The sequence below is a fragment of the Lissotriton helveticus genome, chromosome 6, assembly GCF_964261635.1.
Source record: "Lissotriton helveticus chromosome 6, aLisHel1.1, whole genome shotgun sequence".
Taxonomy (NCBI): domain Eukaryota; kingdom Metazoa; phylum Chordata; class Amphibia; order Caudata; family Salamandridae; genus Lissotriton; species Lissotriton helveticus.
Window position 1 is genome coordinate 16,009,267 of NC_136067.1, and position 15,081 is coordinate 16,024,347.

Here is a 15,081-nt window from a genome sequence, read left to right on the forward strand (position 1 = left end):
ATCTCTAAAAGTTTTAGTGCAAAAAATGTCGCAAGGAGGGCGCAGTGAAAAGTGACGCATCGCTGTTTTCACGCAGCGATGCGTCACTGTGAGAAGTTGGCCTGATGTGCAGTGCTCACTATTCTAGTGATCACTATATATCAGTCCAAACAACCCTTATTGATGATTGGTTGTAAGTCAACCTTATAGACCAGCTATCCTAGTAGCATGGATACGAGCAGTCTAAGGCTAAGACTCTAGAGGGCGTGTTAAGCCAGCTGTTTTACCATCACATTACCCCTTGAACACCCAGTGAAAGGACACCACACAAGTTGTTATGAAAATAAACAGTGTATTTATTTATAACAAGACTACCCTGGCTCTTTATGAGACAGAGAGCTAAGCACACAACAAAACTCTTACGAAAATACTTTTAAGTTAGCACTTTACACAAATGCCCGAGGGGCACGAAAAACCATATATTCTAAAAGTGGAATGCAAATTACTAGCAGGTAAGTAACAGTTCTAATAGGCTTTGGAATCGCTAGGACTGGACTAGGGAATCGTTAGATTACTACTAGGAGGCCCAGGGGACTCGGGTGCAGAGTGTGCACTCTCACGCGGGATGCGGGACAAAGTCTATGGAAGCTAGAATTCACAAAGTTAGTGTTCACGGGCGAACCCGACCTGGTAGGGAGAAAACGACAGTGGATCCTGACCCTTGGATAGCGAGGCTATGCTGGGACACCGGAGTGCCGAAGTTACCTAGCCCAGGGGCTGCAGCTGCATAGGTCTGAAAAGACGTCGGGGATCTCGTTGCCGGACCAGGAGCCTGGAAGGAAGAAGTTGCTGGCAGGCGACCAGTGAAGGAAAGTTCGATGGATCCAAGCCTGGATCAAGGAAGAAGAAAACCTGAAAGCAGAGGGGACCAAGTTCTTGAATCACTAGCCAGTGATTAAGTGGGCACCAGGATGGCACCGGGCGAAGTCACCGCAGTCAGGTGAGTGGGCGCTGCTGGGCTCTGCAGTCTCTCAGACCAGGAGGCGTCGTCGGCGACCAGGATGGAAGTGCGAGCTGTCCCACGAAGGATGAAGTCGTCGGCGTCGAAGTTACCCAGGATTGGGCAACAAGCCTTGGCTAATTCAAGCCCACGCGGTGGACTCAAAATGGCGTCTTGAGTGGACCAGGAGGGTCCGGGGTGCTCCTCTTCTGGAAGGGAGCAAGGGCCAGTCTGGAGCAACCAGACCAGCAGCAGAAATGTCGTCGGGCGTCGTCAGGAAGGCCACAAGCCAACGGGCTAGTAGCCAAACAACGCGGTGGGCAGCGGAAAGCAGAAGGGCCCCACGCAGATCGTGGAGATGCTGGGGGGCTGCACTTCGGAGCTGGAGCTGCTCAGAGTCGGGGCTTCTCGGACCCCAAAGCACTCACCAGTAGATTACTCGGCGGGCTTGCTGGAAAGAAGTCGTGCAGTCTTGCAGATGGCCGGTCCCTTGAGGTCTCGTCGCACCCACGGTTCTCAGCTGGGCTGTAGAGGTGGGTAGAGGTCAGAGGTGCCAGGGAAGTCAGAGGGCAGTCGGATTCCGGAGGAAGGACTTACAGCAGACCGCAGTGTTCTTTAGATGGTGCCTGCGGATGCAGGGTGACTACTCCTTAGTCACAAGGGAGAATCTTGAAGAAGGAAATCTTGAAGTCCTTTCGCAGAAAGTCGTGTCTTGATTCCAAAGATGATCTGATTTGGAAGGGGGCCAGTCTCTACCTTTATCTGGGAAAAGGGGGCTGGCACGCGACTAGGTCCTGCCCTATGGGTGGGACCAGGAGGGGGGTGGTTACACCCACTTCCTTGGCGGGCTTTTCCCCAGGCCAGGGGCTGGAGTGCCCCTGGAACTGGTTTCAGCCGGCCTATGCACAGTGAGCACCGGGGTGCCACTGGCAGTCACCTTCCTCTAAAGCCCTGCCTACCTACAATACACAAAACCCTGTCTGGGACGGTGCTGGCACCGCCCCTTGCAGGAAACCCTTTGTCCTTATCTCCTGCTCTGGGAGGACTCCCAGCAGCAGGAGGGCAGACTTGTGTCTCGGTGGCAGCATCCATTTTGTGGATGCTAAGGCTCTGTCTGACTTTTAACCGGGTTATAGGTTACATGCATGTCGTGTCCCTCTAGAAGGGTGGGATGCTAACCCCGTCGCCAGAATTGGCGAGGGGTTAGTATTCCAATTCGTATGACACCTTACTCGACATGTTTTGATAAAGCGATACCAGAGTTGGCACATAACCGCGAGGATTATAATGCACTTAAGAGTATATGGTATGCGATATCATGGAAACGGCTAAGGGATGGATCCCGAAAGCCGCAGACAGGCTCAGCTCATGCCAGAGCACCATCTCACACGATTCCAAGCACTCTGCCTTCAGGATTGTTAAGGCCTGCCATAGGAGTGACTGATAGGAGATCTGTGTGTCCATTTTAGGGTTAGATATAGGTATACTATATCTAAAGCAAAGGGTGATTACACCACCTTGCCCCAGCTGTCAAGCAGCCAGTTGTGTCAGATTTGGATGGCCAGCCAGGGGTGGCATAATACATGCTGCAGCCCCTGGTAGGCCCTGGGTACACCTATGCCCTGGGTACCTAAGGTACACTGTACAGGGACTGATAAGGTGGCTCAGTATCCAATTTAGATATGTACCTAAGGTACATGGAATCCATTTTACAGAGAGAGCAGTGGGCCTGAGGTCCTGAATAGCAGGGCCTCAGGTCAACTAAGTCAGAAAACCAGCAAAACACCAGGCAAAAAGTTGGGGGCAACCATAGTCAGGGCTCTACCTTCCTACATAACCCCCCCCCCCAAACGAAAGGAGATAAGGCTAGCCTTGCCAGGTAAGCCTATATTGCCTGAGTGGCCATATAAGGAAGTACCAGCACTGGCATGGTTACCCCCTATGTCATGGTCCACTAAGCAATCCCTCACCCTAAGGGTGTCTGAGGGTCTCCACCATAGGGAATCTCTACCTGTGGTGTGTTTTGTCAAAGAAAAAGGCTGGTGCTGAAATGGAGTACTGAAGTGAGGCTCCACTAATTTTGGGCTCAGCTTCCTCCAATCATTTTCCACCATAGAGGCCTTTCTTTCCAAGACTGAGTTGTTTTGGGCTCTCAGGGTCAACCTCTGGCTACCTACAGCTGGAGGTTGGGTCCCTCTGTTTGGCTTACTGGAGGGACAGGTCAGGTCTGGGGCCCTCAGGTCCCAAGTTTGGCTGTGCCCAGCAGTGTCCATCTGGGGGAGGTCCCTAACTAATTTTAAGGGGGATCCCTCAGGAGTGTGTTTTATTTTCACTTGGCCAGTACTACTAGCTTCAGTGCCCTTAATCTGTTGATTGGGAGATTCTTTTGGACAGGGGGCCCTTTGGGGTCCAACACTGGCCTCCCTGATCTCTACAGCCCTGGGCTGACTGAGGCAGGGTAGAGAGGGGCAGGTTACCTGCTCCAGACTGGGTCTCACCTTGGAAGGGTCCACTGACATCAGGAGTTCTGCCAGGCTAGGCCTGACTACCTCTGTGGCAGTTTCTTCACAAGGGGTCAGATCAGTTCCCTGAGGAGGCTGATCCTTTCCTAAAGTCTGGTGGGAGGGAGATTTCTCTTCCTCCTCAATACTCTCTGTCTGAGTGGAGTGATCCATAGTTTCAGGCTTCACAACACTGTCATCTGTCTGAGTTTGAGCTGTGGCCATCACAACTCTCCCAACCTTTTCAGGAGGGGGCTCAGTTTGGGTGTGGGCTGTTACCATTACAGCCTTGACAACCTGTTCTGGGAAGGAAGTTGTCTGAGATTGGGTTGTGACTGGCACAACCCTCCTGACCTGTTCAGGGAGGATATCTTGGACTGGGGCTGTGGCTACCACTGCCCCACTAACCTTACCATGGATGTTTACCATTCTAGAATGGGTTTCTTGCTCTACTTCAGCCCAGGCTGAGAGCTCTAAATCATTCCCCAGTAGGCAATCTACAGGCAAGTTTGGTGACACTGCCACTCTCTTGTGGCCAGTGACACCTCCCCAGCTGAGATTGACCACTGCCATGGGATGATCTCTCTGTACTCCATCAATATTGGTCACCTGGTATGTGGCACCAGGTAAAAGTTGCCTTGAGGGGACTAGACTCTCAGTCACCATAGTGATGCTAGCCCCTGTATCTCTATAGGCCTCAACTTTTATACCATTGATGAGGGGCTCCTGTCTGTACTTGCCCAAAGTGTAGGGACAAGTGGTGAAGTTGGCAAACCCCATGCCAGTCTCACAGACAAGAGTATCTAAGTTTGGGGACCTGGTTAGGCCAGAGTCCCCAGGAACTCCCAAAGTAAATGCACCCAAATTCTTGGGGGCACTCCCACCACCTGGGGGATTACTACTAGTAGTAACAGGAGGTTTGGGAATGTTACTTGGGGGTATGTTTTCCTTATTGTTATTCTTTGGGCAACTGCTGTCAGTTTTTAAATGACCCACCTGTTTACAGGGATAACAATAAGGTTTCTTCTGGTTATTGGAAGGATTCTGGGACCCACCCCCCTCAGAGGATTTTTGGGGCCCTGATGTGGTTTGATCTGTAGATTTATTCCCACCCTTCTCTTGAGGCTTGGTCGATTCCTTTTTCTGGTCACCACCTTGGTTCTTGGGCCTAATCCTGGTTCTGACCCATTTGTCTGCCCTCTTACCCAATTCTTGTGGAGAGGTCAGATCAGAGTCTACCAGGTGCTGGTGTAATAACTGGTTCTGACAATTATTTAAGACTTGCTCTCTCATAATTAGATTATACAATCCCTTGAAATCAGTAACCTTACTACCCAGTAGCCAGCCTTCCAAAGCCTTAGTGGCACAATCAACAAAGTCTGACCAGTCCTGAGACTGAGTTTTCTGGGTGTCTCTGAACAGCAACCTGTACTGCTCAGTGGTTAAACCAAACCCATCAACCAGTGCATTTTTCAGGACCTGGTAATTGTTAGCATCCTCCACTCTTGTAGTGAGGAGCTTATCTCTACCTTTACCATCAAAGGAGAGCCACAGTATAGCTGCCCACTGACTCTGGGGAATGCACTGCACAGTGCAGGCCCTCTCCAGAGCAGCCATCCATTTCTGGATGTCATCCCCTTGCTTAAAGGGGGGCACTATTTTAGTCAGGTGTTTAGTATCTAAACCCTTCTCTCTATCTCTTGGGAGATTGCTGCCACCAGTGGGAGCTAACCCACTCATCTGCTGCTCTCTTGCCAGGGCAAGCTTCTCTTTGGCCAGGGCAATTTCTTCCCTTTCAATCCTCAGTTCAGCTTGTCTCATCCTAGCTTCATGCTCTCTTCTCTGAGGGGAAGTAAATCTCCTCTGTGGAGGATTCCTTCTCCCCTGAGAAGAGGCATTAGAGTGCAGAGATCTATTGGAGTCCCTAGAAAGAGATATATCTCTCCTAACTCCAAGGTTAGGCCCACTTCGGGTTAGTACTGGGGGTCCCCCAGATCCTAGCCCAAGTAAGTCTAAGTTGGTCCTAGTTAGCCTTCTGACTACCTCAAGACCTTTGTCTACCTCATCCCCAGAGAGTACCTCCTGATCCTCCTCCTCAACTGCTGAATCAGTGTTGGGGAGATCTGGATCCCCAGAGGTTCCCTCTAAGGCTGGCATGCTCTCATGTAACTGAGAAAGCTTTCTGGCATCATATGTCTCTAAGAGACCTATCAGAAAGGGAGTGGTGGGGTTAGACCCCTGCTTCAGTTTCCTGGAGACACAGATTTGTCTCATCTCCTGAAAACTGAGAGCTGCATATCTTGAAGTGACCTGTGGAGGGTCAACACTGACCAGGGGAGTCTCAGTAGATTCTCCCTGGGTAGACATGCTTTTCTAGTGAGGTGTAAGTGGTGCACTTACCTACACTATATGTTTGCCTACTGATCCCTTGCTAGAGTTGTAGTTTAGGGTGTGCTAGGCCCTAGGAGCTACAACAGCTGGTTCAGTAGAACTCAGAGTATTCTAAGCTAAGTTATATGTACCTTTAGTACTTATGTGATCTTTCACAAGATATTCTTAGGGCATGTGTGGTAAAACAACAGCAAGCTCAAATCCCAACCGCTGCTCACCAATGTGAGAAGTTGGCCTGATGTGCAGTGCTCACTATTCTAGTGATCACTATATATCAGTCCAAACAACCCTTATTGATGATTGGTTGTAAGTCAACCTTATAGACCAGCTATCCTAGTAGCATGGATACGAGCAGTCTAAGGCTAAGACTCTAGAGGGCGTGTTAAGCCAGCTGTTTTACCATCACATTACCCCTTGAACACCCAGTGAAAGGACACCACACAAGTTGTTATGAAAATAAACAGTGTATTTATTTATAACAAGACTACCCTGGCTCTTTATGAGACAGGGAGCTAAGCACACAACAAAACTCTTACGAAAATACTTTTAAGTTAGCACTTTACACAAATGCCCGAGGGGCACGAAAAACCATATACGCTAAAAGTGGAATGCGAATTACTAGCAGGTAAGTAACAGTTCTAATAGGCTTTGGAATCGCTAGGACTGGACTAGGGAATCGTTAGATTACTACTAGGAGGCCCAGGGGACTCGGGTGCAGAGTGTGCACTCTCACGCGGGATGCGGGACAAAGTCTATGGAAGCTAGAATTCACAAAGTTAGTGTTCACGGGCGAACCCGACCTGGTAGGGAGAAAACGACAGTGGATCCTGACCCTTGGATAGCGAGGCTATGCTGGGACACCGGAGTGCCGAAGTTACCTAGCCCAGGGGCTGCAGCTGCATAGGTCTGAAAAGACGTCGGGGATCTCGTTGCCGGACCAGGAGCCTGGAAGGAAGAAGTTGCTGGCAGGCGACCAGTGAAGGAAAGTTCGATGGATCCAAGCCTGGATCAAGGAAGAAGAAAACCTGAAAGCAGAGGGGACCAAGTTCTTGAATCACTAGCCAGTGATTAAGTGGGCACCAGGATGGCACCGGGCGAAGTCACCGCAGTCAGGTGAGTGGGCGCTGCTGGTCTCTGCAGTCTCTCGGACCAGGAGGCGTCTTCGGCGACCAGGATGGAGGTGCGAGCTGTCCCACGAAGGATGAAGTCGTCGGCGTCGAAGTTACCCAGGATTGGGCAACAAGCCTTGGCTAATTCAAGCCCACGCGGTGGACTCAAAATGGCGTCTTGAGTGGACCAGGAGGGTCCGGGGTGCTCCTCTTCTGGAAGGGAGCAAGGGCCAGTCTGGAGCAACCAGACCAGCAGCAGAAATGTCGTCGGGCGTCGTCAGGAAGGCCACAAGCCAACGGGCTAGTAGCCAAACAACGCGGTGGGCAGCGGAAAGCAGAAGGGCCCCACGCAGATCGTGGAGATGCTGGGGGGCTGCACTTCGGAGCTGGAGCTGCTCAGAGTCGGGGCTTCTCGGACCCCAAAGCACTCACCAGTAGATTACTCGGCGGGCTTGCTGGAAAGAAGTCGTGCAGTCTTGCAGATGGCCGGTCCCTTGAGGTCTCGTCGCACCCACGGTTCTCAGCTGGGCTGTAGAGGTGGGTAGAGGTCAGAGGTGCCAGGGAAGCTGGTTCTCGTCGAGCTGGGCAGTCGGATTCCGGAGGAAGGACTTACAGCAGACCGCAGTGTTCTTTAGATGGTGCCTGCGGATGCAGGGTGACTACTCCTTAGTCACAAGGGAGAATCTTGAAGAAGGAAATCTTGAAGTCCTTTCGCAGAAAGTCGTGTCTTGATTCCAAAGATGATCTGATTTGGAAGGGGGCCAGTCTCTACCTTTATCTGGGAAAAGGGGGCTGGCACGCGACTAGGTCCTGCCCTATGGGTGGGACCAGGAGGGGGGTGGTTACACCCACTTCCTTGGCGGGCTTTTCCCCAGGCCAGGGGCTGGAGTGCCCCTGGAACTGGTTTCAGCCGGCCTATGCACAGTGAGCACCGGGGTGCCACTGGCAGTCACCTTCCTCTAAAGCCCTGCCTACCTACAATACACAAAACCCTGTCTGGGACGGTGCTGGCACCGCCCCTGGCAGGAAACCCTTTGTCCTTATCTCCTGCTCTGGGAGGACTCCCAGCAGCAGGAGGGCAGACTTGTGTCTCGGTGGCAGCATCCATTTTGTGGATGCTAAGGCTCTGTCTGACTTTTAACCGGGTTATAGGTTACATGCATGTCGTGTCCCTCTAGAAGGGTGGGATGATAACCCCGTCGCCAGAATTGGCGAGGGGTTAGTATTCCAATTCGTATGACACCTTACTCGACATGTTTTGATAAAGCGATACCAGAGTTGGCACATAACCGCGAGGATTATAATGCACTTAAGAGTATATGGTATGCGATATCATGGAAACGGCTAAGGGATGGATCCCGAAAGCCGCAGACAGGCTCAGCTCATGCCAGAGCACCATCTCACACGATTCCAAGCACTCTGCCTTCAGGATTGTTAAGGCCTGCCATAGGAGTGACTGATAGGAGATCTGTGTGTCCATTTTAGGGTTAGATATAGGTATACTATATCTAAAGCAAAGGGTGATTACACCACCTTGCCCCAGCTGTCAAGCAGCCAGTTGTGTCAGATTTGGATGGCCAGCCAGGGGTGGCATAATACATGCTGCAGCCCCTGGTAGGCCCTGGGTACACCTATGCCCTGGGTACCTAAGGTACACTGTACAGGGACTGATAAGGTGGCTCAGTATCCAATTTAGATATGTACCTAAGGTACATGGAATCCATTTTACAGAGAGAGCAGTGGGCCTGAGGTCCTGAATAGCAGGGCCTCAGGTCAACTAAGTCAGAAAACCAGCAAAACACCAGGCAAAAAGTTGGGGGCAACCATAGTCAGGGCTCTACCTTCCTACAGTCACTTTTCATAAATGAGGCCCTATGTGTTCCGGGGTAGAGTGCAGGTTGTTGAACAACCGCTTTGACCCCAGTCAGGGGTGATAAATGCCATATAATTACAACCATACAATAAACTTATCTAAGCTGCGAGGCTCCCGGGGCACCCGGGATCACACAGCGCGGTGCGAGCTCAACTTGCAGGACGCTCGCACCGCGAAGGGGCAAAGACAGTACCTTTGAATTCTTGTGGGATCTTTGAAATGGACGGCTGCAAGGGGAGCTGTCCCACGTCGCGTTGCTTCCTTGACGGGCGGTGCTCGATGGGGGTCACAGATCCCTTTCCTCAGCGTTCACTTCGGTCCTGACGGTGGCGGCTGAATGCGGCGCAGTGGCAGTACGGTCCCCAAGTGCGGGACGTACCCAGCCAAAGTGCCGGTCGCGGTGATGCCCTTTCAGTGGGGCAGGCAGGCAGGACGCTGATAGAGGGAGAGGACAAAGGGCGGCAGTCCGTCTTTGCGGGGGAATCTACGGCGCTTGAGCCCAGTAGACCTCGATGCTTGGACCGGACGGGTCCTCCGTTACTTTGTTCTCGTGGGGCAGAATGCAGATGCCGTCACGGTGCTCGGGCCAGCGGCGGCTGGGCCTCACGTTGCTATGGCGACTGGCTTAACCAACGGTCACGGTGTGCAGGGGGGGTAGATGCTCTCGTCCTCCTCAATCAGCGCTGCAGCGATAAGCAGCACACACAGCTGATGCCTTGGTCAGGGAGGGTAGCGCCCACTGTTCCTGGGGCGCAGGTCAGGGGGCAAGTTCCACAGCAAGCCCTTGGAGATCTTTTTAGAAGTTTGGCACAAAGTTCAAAATAAAAGCAAAAGTCTCTTGTAGTCTTTTCTTCTCCTCTCCTTCTGCAGCAAGGCACCAGACACAGGCCAGAGACAGCACTCCTCCTTGTAGTCCTTCCAGGTCCTTCTCTTCGGGCAGAGTTTCTTCTGTAGCGCAAACAGGATCTAATTTACAAGGAGCAGGGCTCCTACTTTTATACCCAGTTTCTTTTGTTCTAGCAGGCCAGGGGGGCCTCTGCATAACTGCTCCAGTCTCTGAGCACTTGTTGTGGGTACTTCTGGCTTCTGCATGCAGTGTGAGGGCAGGCACATCAGCCGCTCCCCAGGGGGGCGGAGCCGGCATTGTGAAGACAGGGGCAGCTTGAGCACTTTGTTGACAAGCTTCGGTCCTTCCTGGGCCAGGTGCAGGCTGAGTCATCAGTCGCTCCCCAGGAGGGCGGAGCCAGCATTATGGAGGCAGAGCACAGCCTGATGCATCATTCAGGGGAAACTCCCACCACCCACTAAGGTGTCATCCTGCTATTCACTACCTGTCAACTCCCAGCCCTGTCACTCACACACACCAGACAGTCAGATCCACATCCAAGCAGAGGCGGGCTGAAATGGTTAGGCCAGCAAATGCTAACTTTCTAAAAGTAGCATTTGCAAACACAGGATATTAAAATAAACTTTACTAAAAGAAATATTTTATTATTCTGAGTTCAGGCATACTAAACATTAATTTCTACCATGTTCCCTGAGCCTGCTGGGATTATAGAGTGTAATAATTCCAGCAGCCCATCTGGCCTAGAAGGGAACTGGTAGCCTTACAATAGTGAAAAACGAATTTGGCAGTAATTCACTATTAGAACATGCCACACACATCAGGGCATGGTCTACCTTATACTTACAATGCACCCTTCCCTCAGGCCTACCATAGGGGTGACTAATATGAAGTTAAGGGAAGGTTTAGGGGCTGGCAAGTGTGTGCACTTGCCCAGCCAGCATGACAGTACCAGACTGCACGCAGGTTCTGCAGTGGCAGACCCTAGACACATTTTAAGGCTGCTTCTGTGGGTGGCGCAACCAGCGCTGCAGGCCCACTAGCAGTATTGGCATTTACAAGCCCTGGCACTCCTGGTGCACTTTACTGGGGACTAACAGTAAATCCAATGAACCAATCATGGACATCAATCACATGTACATTTTACAGTAGGGAGCACTTGCACTGCGGCACGGGTTGGCCGTGGAGCAGTGCCCTGAGTAGCGGACACCAGCAAAACATTTGAGGCACAACAGCAAAAAGTGGAAGGGAAACTCACGCCAAGGTGCCAGGTCTAACACCAATCATGACCTTACCGCCACAGGCCAGCATAGTTGACGGACTATCTGGCCCCCTACCCTCCAACACTGAAAGGTCATGCGGCAAAATATTACGGCTAGGTTTATGAATTTTAAGGATAGGGCATGAGCCTCATGCCCTATCCTTAAAATTCATAAACCTAGCCGTAATATTTTTTGTAGTCCGACTATCAGGCCCTACCAACCCACTGCAAGGTCATGCCGTGTCCCTACACGCCACTAACTAGGCAAGAAGATTCTCAGCAATGGTTTTCTCCACCGTTGTGGACAAATGGACACCGTCTTTTTAAAAAGCACGACTCCCCCCAGATGCACCCCTGGACTATGGTCTGTAAGTAGCAAGCCCTGGCTTGACTCTCCATTTTTTGTTACTAGGTATTTGCATCCAGTGGCACAATGGCCTCACCGACTCGCTTCCCCGATCGGAAGCTTTGGAATGTCTGCGCCAGGGTGTACCCCGGGCACAAACATTTCGACCCCCACTTCTACCCAGGCGTCCCGGTGTACCTGTTCCTTTCACGCCTCCCTCCCAAGTGCGTGATAGATATGCTTGGGTTGTCTGATCCAGGGAAATTAGACCTGCCGCCATGGGGCCACCAGATGGGCCTAATTAATGGCCTCACGCAGTGCCCGATAAGACACGGCACTCCCGGCGCTGACACCCACTGTTGGTGCAATTGAGAGGCTACCCGGGGAACCACAGGCCCCCAAAATCTCCTACTGGCATATCGTGAAGTCTGTGAACCACCTACACCGGACCACTACGCTTTGGGAAAGGTTCAGTGTATGCCCAGCTCCTCACTATGGATTATTCCCACCATGCTGTATCTGCTACGAAGGCACCTGGGAGCTCGGGCGCCGTAAAGGCAGAGTACTGCTTCCCGACAAGGGGTGCTGAGGTGTTGCATACGCCTATCACTCCTGGGTTTGTGCCAAGCTGGCAAGGCACACCCATATGTACTGCCACATTACTATGACTGGCACCAACAATTGGTAACCCACCGATATACTACCATGACCTTGGTGGCCCCTGCGAGCACAGGCGCCCTTACGGTCGCAATACTGTTTCCCGATAAGGAACATACTGCCATATTATGTGAAGCAACATACTGCTACATTACAGCGGCTAGCACAACCTATGGTTAACACACCGATAAACAATCAACCCTGTGTTGGCACCTCTTGAGCCCTTGATCGATCGCCCATCACACTTGATGCCGTTGCTTGCCACTCCCGTTCCGGATGTACAGGTCCCCCTTGCAATTGTTGCGGTGTGGAGCATATCCCAGGTATCCGCCATGGATCTGGTTATACATAAATGAAAAAACAAACACAGAAGTTTAGAGTTTCTGGCTTCCTGACGAAAGATGCAGTACACATGCCCGTATTACATTGCTGTCGCATGCTAGGCCTTAGCTAAGATTAGCACAAGATGCATTCCCATCAAACTTTCAACTGCGAGTGTTTAGCATAGCCAATTGTGAAGTGCAGTGAAATAGCGCATTCATGGTTACTAAAAGGTATGCTGCAGCCAAGCACATTTCTTGTCAAACCGATGCTATTGGTATTCCCGAAGCCCGTCACACATTCGTGTATGAGCGTATCTGCGTGACATGACACCCCCCAAAAGCTTACGTGTACCAGCCCATGGTGCCTAAGGCTTTAGACACAGGCCCTAAATTCCTATGTACCGCCGCAACTGTGCGCAGGGATACCCTGAACAAGGAGGCCTGAGATGTACTGTGACGCCATAAGTGTTGAAAGTATACCCAAGAGAACCCTCGCCGAGGGTCGTGTCTAGTAATCCGGACCTCCAAACCATGCAATAACTATCCTAACTCCCCCAGTAAATGATTTTCTCCCCTGTGGAATCCTGGAGTCTACCTTAGAGGTGACCAATGTAAAGAAAGAAGGTTTGGGCCAACTTGGCAACTTAGCAATTGTGTGTGCAGACCCTATAGTGATATGTCTGACCTAACTAAATGACTCCCCCTGCGGGTGGAACAACCAGTGGCGCAAGCCCACTAGCAGCATTTAGCTTACCGGCCCTGACACACACACGTGTAGTTCCAAGAGATTTAGTGGTCATTCTGCAAAGTCAACCATTAGACACTTGGCCACAGCCACAATATCCACAGCGGGCATATGCATTACTGAAAGCTTACCATAGCACTAGTTACCTTATCATGTGACTTTTTTTCCGTAATAACATTGTTGGCTGACTGCATAGTGCTGCTAATTAATCAGCAATTAACTGGTAAACCTATTTTGCTATTTCTCTTGCACACATCTTCCCAGCGTTTCTAGAGCAGCGTACCCCAGAGGGGGATATAATCCTATCATTGAGTCTACAATTGCCTGGAATACAGCCAAGGGTTTCACAGTGATTAAAATAATGTTAGGGAGTAAGATCCATCGGCTAAGTGTGGGTGATTAGAAGCCGGTGGCGTGGCCCTGTCCTCTGTTGACAGCTGAACAACCCACCGACAACGCCATAAGTACTAAAGTTAGTACGCAACAGCTCTGGAACCATATAAACTCCCTTTTGATTAAGAAGTAATGTTGGGGGTGCATGTTTTACAAACTCCAAGGAATCGAAGTAGTATTGTAAAGTCACTTCTTTATTAGAAAACAATTGTTCTGTCTTAAAACATTCAAGGAACGATATAAGCCAACGCGTTTCGCTCTCTAGCTGAGACCTTTTTCAGGGCAAAATAGTCGGTCTGTCCAGATTTCAAGATTAAAAAATTGTCTCGTAGCATAGTAGTACTTATTTCAATAGAACATCAAAGGAGGTCAGGCAGCCATCAACAAAATAGTCCTAGATGAGTCAATAGCTGGATCCTTTCTTGATTGTGTCAACGAACACTTGGTAAGCAGTTCTCTAGTAATGTACTCCAATTGTACCGGACAAACTAAGTTAGTGCACTCGATATGGTCCAAAGGTGTTAAGTATTCAGTCAGAAAATCCAATAACTTAGTGGTAGCAGTGAAAAAATCTTTTTTGATTCAGGCCTTAGTTGCATTTTCTTCTGGCTAGCAACTGGGAGTGCTCTTAGCCCAGCCTCGTACTATCGCTGCCAACACCGGGACAGCTCAGAAACTGGCCCCTCTTTTTGTGACCAGACTAACAGTTCTATTCGTAAGAGCAGACCTCATGATTCAAAGTACCCCCCAACAGAGCCACTTGACATCGTATGCCAGTAGAAATAGTTTAGGTGTATGGAGTCCCTGGTACTAACGAGCATCCTACTCCAGTGCCATGTGGGGTTGTTGCTGACGAGTTTGGAGTCATCCCAATATGTAATTTATTGCAGGTGTATGTAACACCTATATTCTTTGTGCTTACCTTGAGCAATAGAAAAGACCCTTCGTGGCTAGGATCATAAAAATTGAAATCAGGCATGCCCACCCTACTAAGGGTAAGTGTACCCTATACCCGCACAAGCCTTCATATTTAGACACCCTTTAGGAGTAACCCAATGGGGGCTAAGGAAATAACGCAGAAAGGCAATTGCGAGTAACACAGTATTAAACACCCATACTACAGTAATGGAAATGGAGTACCATATTGAGTGAAATAACGCATTCAAGGTTACTTAACCCCTCCCATGCTCGTGACGAGGTCAGCTCGTCATGAGCCATGGTGCACGTGTGCTCACGACGAGCTGAGCTCGTCATGGCCGTTAGAACGCTCACACGCGGGGCTAATTCCCCTGCTGTGCTGAGCGTTCTAAGGAAATGGGTGTTGTAGGAAGGGGAGTCTCTGGTTGGCGCAGTGCAGCACTGGCGACAAGCAGGGCCTCTCTCTTCCTCGTCAGGGCTGAGGGTTACCTTCAAGAACAACCTCTGCTCACCCTCTAGGTAGTGTGGCCCAAGCAGTCTAGGCTAATCTCTGGGGCACATAGGGTTAAACATTTGCAATATTATACCACCACAACCAACCCACCACACAATGACACCAAACTGTATTTGTAGAAAAAAAATATATATCTTTATATAAGATTCTTTCACGCAGGCTTGTAAATACAGTCTTGGTTACTTGCAAAATTCCAGTTACTTGTAATGTGCCACAGTTCTTATTAG